Below are 8,874 nucleotides of genomic sequence, written 5' to 3'. Positions count from 1 at the left end.
TGCTGATAGTAACCCCTCTAAGAAGGCTTGTCCAACACCTTTGTAGGGAATAAACCTGCAGCAACTATGATTGAAGAATATAAAGCCAAGATGCCTTATCCTCAGAAACTCCGCCAAGCAGAACAGGATTAACAATTTGCCCACTTTGCAAACTATCTCAGGACTCTTGAAATAAAGATCCTGTTTGCAGAGGCACTTGAGCAAATACCCTCTTATGCTAAGTTCATGAAAGAGATCTTAAGTCATAAGAAGGATAAGAGAGAAATTGAAAAAGTTTTTCTCACTAAAGAATGCAGTGCAGTCATTCTGAAAAGCTTACCAGAGAAGCTTAAAGATCCAGGAAGCTTTATGATACCATGCACATTAGAGGGTGCTTGTGCCAAGACAGCTCTATGTGACCTTGGAGCAAGTATCAACCTAATACCTGCATCCATTATCAGAAAGCTTGGCTTGACTAAAGAAGTCAAACCAACCCGGATATGTCTTCAACTTGCTGATGGCTCCATTAAATATCCATCAGGCATAATTGAGGACATGATTGCCAAGGTTGGGCCATTTGCCTTTCCCACTGACCTTTCCTAGGAAGACCTTTCCTAGCAACTGGACGAACTCTTATTGATGTACAAAAAGGAAAAGTGACCCTGAGAGTCAATGAGGATGAGTTCAAGTTAAATGCTGTCAAAGCTATGCAGCATCCAGACACATCAAATAACTGCATGAGCGCTGATATTATTGACTCTTTAGTAGAAGAGATCAATATGACTGAGAGTCTCGAATCAGAGCTAGAAGACATCTTTAAGGATGTTCAGCCTGATTTGGAGGAACTAGAGAGAACGGAAGAACCTCTGAAAACTCCTCAGGAAGAGGATAAGCCTCCTAAACCCGAGCTCAAACCACTACCACCATCCCTGAAATATGCATTTCTAGGAGAAGGTGACACTTTTCTGGTGATTATAAGCTCTACTTTAAATCCACAGGAAGAGAAAGCACTAATTCAGGTGCTGAGGACTCACAAGACAGCTCTTGGGTGGTCCATAAGTGATCTTAAGGGCATTAGCCCAGCAAGATGCATGCACAAGATCCTATTGGAGGATGATGTTAAGCCAGTGGTTCAACCACAGAGGCGGCTAAATTCAGCCATGAAGGAGGTGGTACAGAAAGAGGTCACTACGTTACTAGAGGCTGGGATTATTTATCCTATTTCTGATAGTCCATGGGTGAGCCCTGTCCACGTTGTCCCCAAGAAGGGAGGCATGATAGTGGTTCATAATGAAAAGAATGAACTGGTTCCTACAAGAACAGTTATAGGGTGCGTATGTGTATTGACTACAGAAGGCTCAATACAGCCACTAGAAAGGATCATTTTCCTTTACCATTCATAGACCAGATGCTAGAGAGACTAGCAGGTCACGAATACTACTACTTTTTGGATAGCTATTCAGGTTACAACCAAATTGCAGTAGATCCTCAAGACCAAGAGAAAACAATATTCACATGTCCATCTGGAGTATTTGCCTACAAGAGAATGCCATTTGGTCTGTGTAATGCACCTGCAACCTTTCAGAGGTGCATGCTATCTATTTTCTCTGACATGGTAGAGAAATTTCTGGAAGTCTTCATGGATGACTTCTCAGTATTTGGAGACTCATTCAGCTCCTGTCTTGACCATCTAGCACTTGTTCTGAAATGGTGCCAAGAGACTAACCTAGTTTTAAACTGGGAAAAATGTCACTTTATGGTGACTGAAGGAATTGTCCTTGGGCACAAAATTTCGAACAAGGGAATAGAGGTGGATCAAGCTAAGGTGGAGGTAATTGAAAAACTACCACCACCTGCCAATGTTAAGGCAATCAGAAGCTTTCTGGGGCATGCAGGATTCTACAGGAGGTTTATAAAGGATTTTTCAAAAATCGTAAAACTTCTGAGTAATCTGCTAGCTACTGACACACCATTTGTCTTTGACACAGGGTGTTTGCAGGCCTTTGAGACTCTGAAAGCTAAGTTGGTCACGGCACCTGTCATTTCTGTACCAGATTGGACATTACCATTCGAATTAATGTGTGATGCCAGTGACCATGCTATTGGTGCAGTATTGGGATAGAGGCATGACAAGCTTTTGCACGTCATTTACTATGCTAGCCGTGTTTTAAATGATGCACAAAAAAATTACACAACCACAGAAAAAGAGTTTCTTGTAGTGGTTTATGCCATTGACAAGTTTAGATCCTATTTAGTAGGTTCAAAAGTGATTGTGTATACTGACCATGCTGCTCTTAAATACCTACTCACAAAGCAGGATTCAAAACCCAGGCTCATAAGATGGGTGTTGCTTCTCCAAGAGTTTGATATAGAAATAAGAGACAGAAAAGGGACAGAGAACCAGGTAGCTAATCACCTGTCTTGGATAGAACCAGTAGTAGGGGCGTCCCTCCCTCCTACTGAGATATCTGAGACCTTTTCGGATGAGCAACTCTTCACCATTCAGGAAGCACCATAGTGCAGACATTGCAAATTATAAACTGTGAGGTTCATACCCAAGGAGTATAGCAGGCAGCAAACGAAAAAACTAATTTCTGATGCAAAGTACTACTTATGGGATGAACCATATCTCTTTAAGAGACGTGCAGACGGAATGATCTGCAGATGCGTGCCCAGAGAAGAGGCACAGAAGATCCTATGGCATTGCCATGGATCACAATATGGAGGACATTTTGGAGGTGAGCGAACAGCCACTAAGGTCCTCCAATGTGGGTTCTACTGGCCTACTCTCCAAAGAGATGCCCGAGAATTTGTGCGTAACTGTGACAGTTGCCAGAGAGCTGGTAACTTACCTCATGGTTATGCCATGCCTCAACAAGGGATCTTAAAGATTGAGTTATTTGATGTATGGGGTATTGACTTCATGGGTCCTTTCCCACCATCATACTCAAACACTTACATTCTGGTGGCAGTAGACTACGTATCTAAATGGGTAGAAGTAATTGCCACACCCACTAATGATACTAAGACAGTGCTGAAGTTCCTCCAGAAACATATCTTCAGCAGATTTGGTGTTCCCAGAATACTAATAAGTGACGGGGGACTCATTTCTGTAATAAACAGCTTTACTCTGCTATGGTCTGATATGGAATTAGCCACAAAGTAGCAACTCCATATCATCCACAAACAAATGGGCAGGCTGAAGTCTCTAATAGAGAACTAAAAATAATCCTGGAACAGACTGTAATTGCCCGTAGAAAGGATTGGGCAAAAAGCTTGGATGATGCTCTGTGGGCATACAGAACAGCATTCAAGACTCCTATAGGAACCTCTCCATACCAGCTTGTGTATGGAAAGGCCTATCATCGGCCCATGGAACTGGAACATAAAGCCTACTGGGCAACCAGATTCCTAAACCTGGATGCCAAGTTAGCTGGAGAGAAAAGATTGCTCCAGCTGAATGAGCTAGAGGAATTCAGACTCAATGCTTTTGAAAATGCAAAGATTTATAAGGAGAAAGCAAAAAGGTGGTATGACAAGAAACTGTCATCTAGAGTCTTTGAACCAGGACAGAAGGTTCTGCTGTTTAACTCTAAGCTCAGACTATTCCCCGGGAAATTGAAATCCCAGTGGAGGGGACCATATGTGATTACAAGTGTGTCACCATATGGATATGTTGAGCTTCAAGATATTGACTATGACAAAAAGTTAATTGTTAATGGACAGAGAATCAAACATTATCTTGAAAGCAATTTTGAGCAAGAATGCTCAAAACTGATACTAGAATAAAGCTCAGTCAAGGTCCAGGTAAAGATAATAAAGAAGCGCTTGCTGGGAGGTAACCCATCCATTAGCAAGTTATTTGCTTTTTAATTAATACTTATAGAAGTTTGATATAAACTGTCTTCAAGATTAATCATCAAATTGTAGGAATTCACAGAGTTAGAGAAGGATTCAGCGCAAAAAGCAGAGAAAAGGAGCTCACTGGCAAGAAAACGCCAGTAAGGGGCATTTTGTGTGTTAAACGCCAGAATGGATACCATTCTGGGCATTTAACTCCAGTAAAGATACCATTTTGGGCGTTAAACGCCAGAATGGGTACCATTCTGGGCGTTTAACGCCAGAATTGCAGCATCCTGGGCGTTCAGAAAAACGCCCAGTAACAAAAGATTTATGGCATTTAACACCAGCCACGGTACCTGGCTGGGCGTTAAACGCCCACAATGGCCAATATATGGGCGTTAAACGCCAGAATGGATACCATTCTGGGTGTTTAACGCCAGAAAGGCAGGGGGGAGGATTTTGTTTTCCACTTCAAAATTTTTCAGACTTTCATGTTTTGATTCATAATTTTCTGCATAAACATGTTACAAATTTTCTTCATTCACCTTCAATTTTCAAAAAATCAATAATTTTCAAAAATTCAACAATTTTCGAAAGTTCAACAATTTTCTAAATCCCTTTTCAATTTTCTTTGAAATCCTTCCCAAATCTTCTTCAAAAACTCAAGTATTTTCTCAATTTCTTTCCAAATCTTTTCCAACTCAGCATATCATCTCTTAATTCTTAGATGCATTAACAAATTTTCATATTTAACCCCTTTATATCTTTTCCTTATAAAAATCTCATCTTTTTCATATCATGATTCTATTTTTTCACCAATCATATCTTTATGTCATATCTTTTTCAAATTTTTGAAATCTCTTCCCTCCACTTATATATACACATTCGGCCATCCCCACCTCTGCACCATTCGAATTTGCCTTTCCTTCTATCTCTCTCCTTTCCTTTCTTTTGCTTGAGGGCAAGCAAACCTCTAAGTTTGGTGTGTTTTTCTGTGATCACCGAGCTAAGACTCATTAAGATCATGGCCCCTAAGGGAAAACAAACCAATTCAAGAGTCTTTGAAATCAAGAGAGGTTCTTAACCAAAGAACATGCAGACTATTACCACAAAATAATGGGTCTGAGATCAGTGATTTCGGATGTTAAATTCGATCTGAAAGAAGACGAATATTCGGAGATCCAAGAGCAAATTCGAAACAGAGGATGGGAAATTCTAGCTAATCCTGAGACAAAGTTGGAAGAAATATGGTTCAGGAATTCTACTCAAATCTGTGGCTGACAGATAAGCAGAGAATAACTGGAACCGCCTTTCATACTTTCCAAACTATGGTCAGAGGGAGGATTATTTACTTCCACTTGGACAAAATAAGAGAGGTCTTCAAACTGCCTCAACTACAAGATGATCCAGAATCCTTTAATAGGAGAATGGTGAGAGTAGATAAGGGATTAGACCAAGTTCTAGAGGACATATGCCTCCCTGGAACTAAGTGGATAACCAACTCAAAAGGTGTCCCAAATCAACTCAAGAGAGGAGATCTCAAACTAGTCGCAAGAGGCTGGTTGGACTTCATTGGGTGTTCTATACTGCCCACTAGCAACTGCTCTGAGGTCACTGTCAAAAGAGTAGTGATGATTCATTGTATTATGCTGGAAAACGAAGTGGAGATTCATCATCTGATTTCTTGTGAGATTTACACAATTGCAAACAAAACTCCACGGAAGCTAAATTGGCTTACCCAAGCTTAATTTCTCTGCTATGTAAAGATGCTGGGGTAAGGATGGGAGTAGATGAATTCATCCCAATTGAACACCCAATCACCAAGAAGTCAATGGAAGGACAACAAGTGCAAGATAACTCCATCAAAAGGAGGGCGCAAGAGTTCCTCCCAGAAATCCCTGAAATTGACTACAGGACCCGCCTAGAAGCATCTGTCACCAAGCTGCAAGAAGCTATGGATCAACTTAAGGAAGAACAGCAAAATCAAAACTGCATGCTCTGCAAGCTGCTTAAGGAACAGGAGAAGCAAGGGCGTGAGCTACACGAGCTGAAGCGCCAGAAGCTCTCCCTTGAGGGACCAGACACCTCACAGATTGAAGGAGCATCCACTTCTCAAAATCAAAGTTGTTGAGTCTTAACTCTGTGATAACCTTTATTATTAAGAATCTATTTTAGGATTTATTTATTTTTCTATTTTTTTAATTTTCTGTCTTCTATTATTTTTGGTCTGCTCTTATATTTATTTTTTAGTCTTATTTTAATCCATGATTAATAAAATTTAAAGTTTATGTCTTAAAGCTATGAATGTCCTATGAATCCATCACCTTTCTTAAATGAAAAATGTTTTTAATCACAAAAGAACAAGAAGTACATGAGTTTCAGATTATATCTTCAAATTAGTCTAATTATTTTGATGTGGTGGAAATATTTCTTGTCTTCTGAATGAATGCTTGAACAGTTAATATTTTTGAATTTGTTGTTTATGAATGTTAAAATTTTTGGCTCTTGACAGAATAATGGAAGAGGAGAAATATTATTGATGATCTGAAAAATCATAAAAATGATTCTTGAAGCAAGAAAAAGCAGTGAATAGAGAAAGCTTGAAAAAAAAAGGGAGTGGCAAAAATTAAAAGAAAAAGAAAGAAAAAAAAACAAGCAGAAAAAGCCAATAACCCTTTAAACCAAAAGGCAAGGGTAAAAAGCATCCAAGGCTTTGAGCATTAATGGATAGGAGGGCCAAAGGGAATAAAATCCTGGCCTTAGTGGCTAAATCAAGCTGTCCCTAACCATGTGCTTATGGCATGAAGGTGTCAAGTGAAAAGCTTGAGACTGAGTGGTTAAAGTCGTGATCCAAAGCAAAAAGAGTGTGCTTAAGAACTCTGGACACCTCTAATTGGGGACTTTTAGCTAAGTCACAATCTGAAAAGGTTCACCCAGTTATGTGTCTGTGGAATTTATGTATCCGGTGGTAATACTTGAAAACAAAGTGCTTAGGGCCACGGCCAAGACTCATAAAGTAACTGTGTTCAAGGATCAATATATTGTACTAGGAGAATCAATAACACTATTTGAATTCTGAGTTCCTATAGATGCCAATCATTCTGAACTTCAAAGGAAAAAGTGAGATGCCAAAACTATTCAGAGGCAAAAAGCTACTAGCCCCGCTCATCTAATTTGAACTAAGCTTCATTGATATTATGGGATTTATAGTATATTCTCTTCTTTTTATCTTATTTTGTTTTCAGTTGCTTGGGGACAAGCAACAATTTAAATTTGGTGTTGTGATGAGTGACGTGGCGAAAATTGGCGGATTAAGAAATTAATGTAAGAGATACGTTGCAAGTACAGTTCTTAACCAACAAAAATCCGCTTACCAATTTAGAAGGGTTATCACAAAATTAGAATTAAAATACTGGGAGTATGAATTCCAGGTCGTCTCCCAACGAGTTGCAGAAAGATGTGCTGTTTTATTAATCAGATATTTTCAAAAATGGTTTTGAGTTGATAAATAGGAAATTAAATCAGAGAATCTATGTAATTTAAATAAAAACCTTGACGGGGAGTAGATTAGTCGGAAAATCTATCCTTGTTGGAGTTCTCCCAAGATTAATTTATAATTGAAGGTTGTTCTGCTTAGTTATCCTTTACCAGATAGAGAAAAGTCAAGCAAGTTGGAAGTCTATTTCTATTTACAAGTTCTAATCCTCCTCCTTGGGAAGGATTAGTATCAGTGACTAGAGGGCGATCCAACAATAAACCCAATTACAATTTTACTCTTGAGCATTCCAACTCAAGGTTCTCCTTTCAATCAACTCCCAATCAAGTTATGGAACTACTCGCTCATTAGGAATGTAAACTTCACAAAACAAGAAAGGGAAATTGATGACAAGTCATCCTAGCCTATTTTAACTAGTCTTTTCCTTTTGTTTTCATTAAAATTATGCACTTTCTTGAACCATAAGCAAGCTAATTGAGTAGATTTTCATGTTTCCCTTGATTGAATCAACCATGTATGAATTCATGCCATTTCATGAGGTTTTATGCTATAATTGTTGCATATTATGATAGAATGGATATCTCATGATTATGAGCATAGCTTTGATGTGTTTGGTTGATTAATGATAGGTGAAGAAAGCTTGGAGAAAGGTTGAAGCAAGAAGGAATAGCTAGGAGTAAAGAGAAGACAAGGGAATAAATGAAAATGAACCAAGAAGCAAAAAGTTAGCCCCAACGTTAGTCCCCTAACTTGGTGGCTAACGTTGGCACATGAAAATCACAAGGGGAGGAGCAAAAGTTTGCGCCAACGTTAGCCCCCTAACTTGGTGGCTAACGTTGGCACATGAAAATCACAAGGGGAGGAGCAAAAGTTTGCGCCAACGTTAGCCCCCTAACTTGGTGGCTAACGTTGGCGCCACAAGTGCACAAGGTAAAGCCAACGTTGGGGCCAAAGTTAGACCCCTAACTTTGGCACCAACGTGAGTATCAGCAAAGTGGTGTTAGCTGATATGAAAAGTTGGAGCAAAAGTTAGACCCCTAACTTTTGGTCCAACTTTTGCAAAACTCCAACCCGGTTCAATTGGTTCGTTTTGGTTCCTCTTCAAACTCCAAGAGCAATTAACCAAGGCCTCTTTCAACCCAATTCCACCAAGAACAAAGGCCCAACTCAAGGCTTGAAGATCATTGGAAGAAAGTGTATAAATAGGATAGAATTCAAGTTCTTCGGGGAGCTTTTCTTTGAGAGAGCTTTCCTTTGGAATTTTCATAATAGTTTTCGGAGAGCCTTGGATATTGAGTGATCTTTAATTTCTTTGTCTTAGAAGGAGAATTCAGTTCTCTTCCTCTCAGTTTTATTACTTTCAATTTCAATTACAATTATCTTGGATTTTGGGTTGGAGAATTGAAGAAATTCTGTTTCAATCTCAACCTTGGATCTCACTGCTTTATTTACTGCTTGATTGGATTTCAATTTCTGTTAATTGCTCTTCATCCACTTTCTTTGAATTTCAATTACAATTTCTTGTTGGATCTAGGAAGGCATTGAGATCTAGACTT

The sequence above is a fragment of the Arachis ipaensis genome, chromosome B09 (assembly GCF_000816755.2).
Source record: "Arachis ipaensis cultivar K30076 chromosome B09, Araip1.1, whole genome shotgun sequence".
NCBI classification, from domain to species: Eukaryota; Viridiplantae; Streptophyta; class Magnoliopsida; order Fabales; family Fabaceae; genus Arachis; species Arachis ipaensis.
This window is presented reverse-complemented; position numbering follows the sequence as displayed.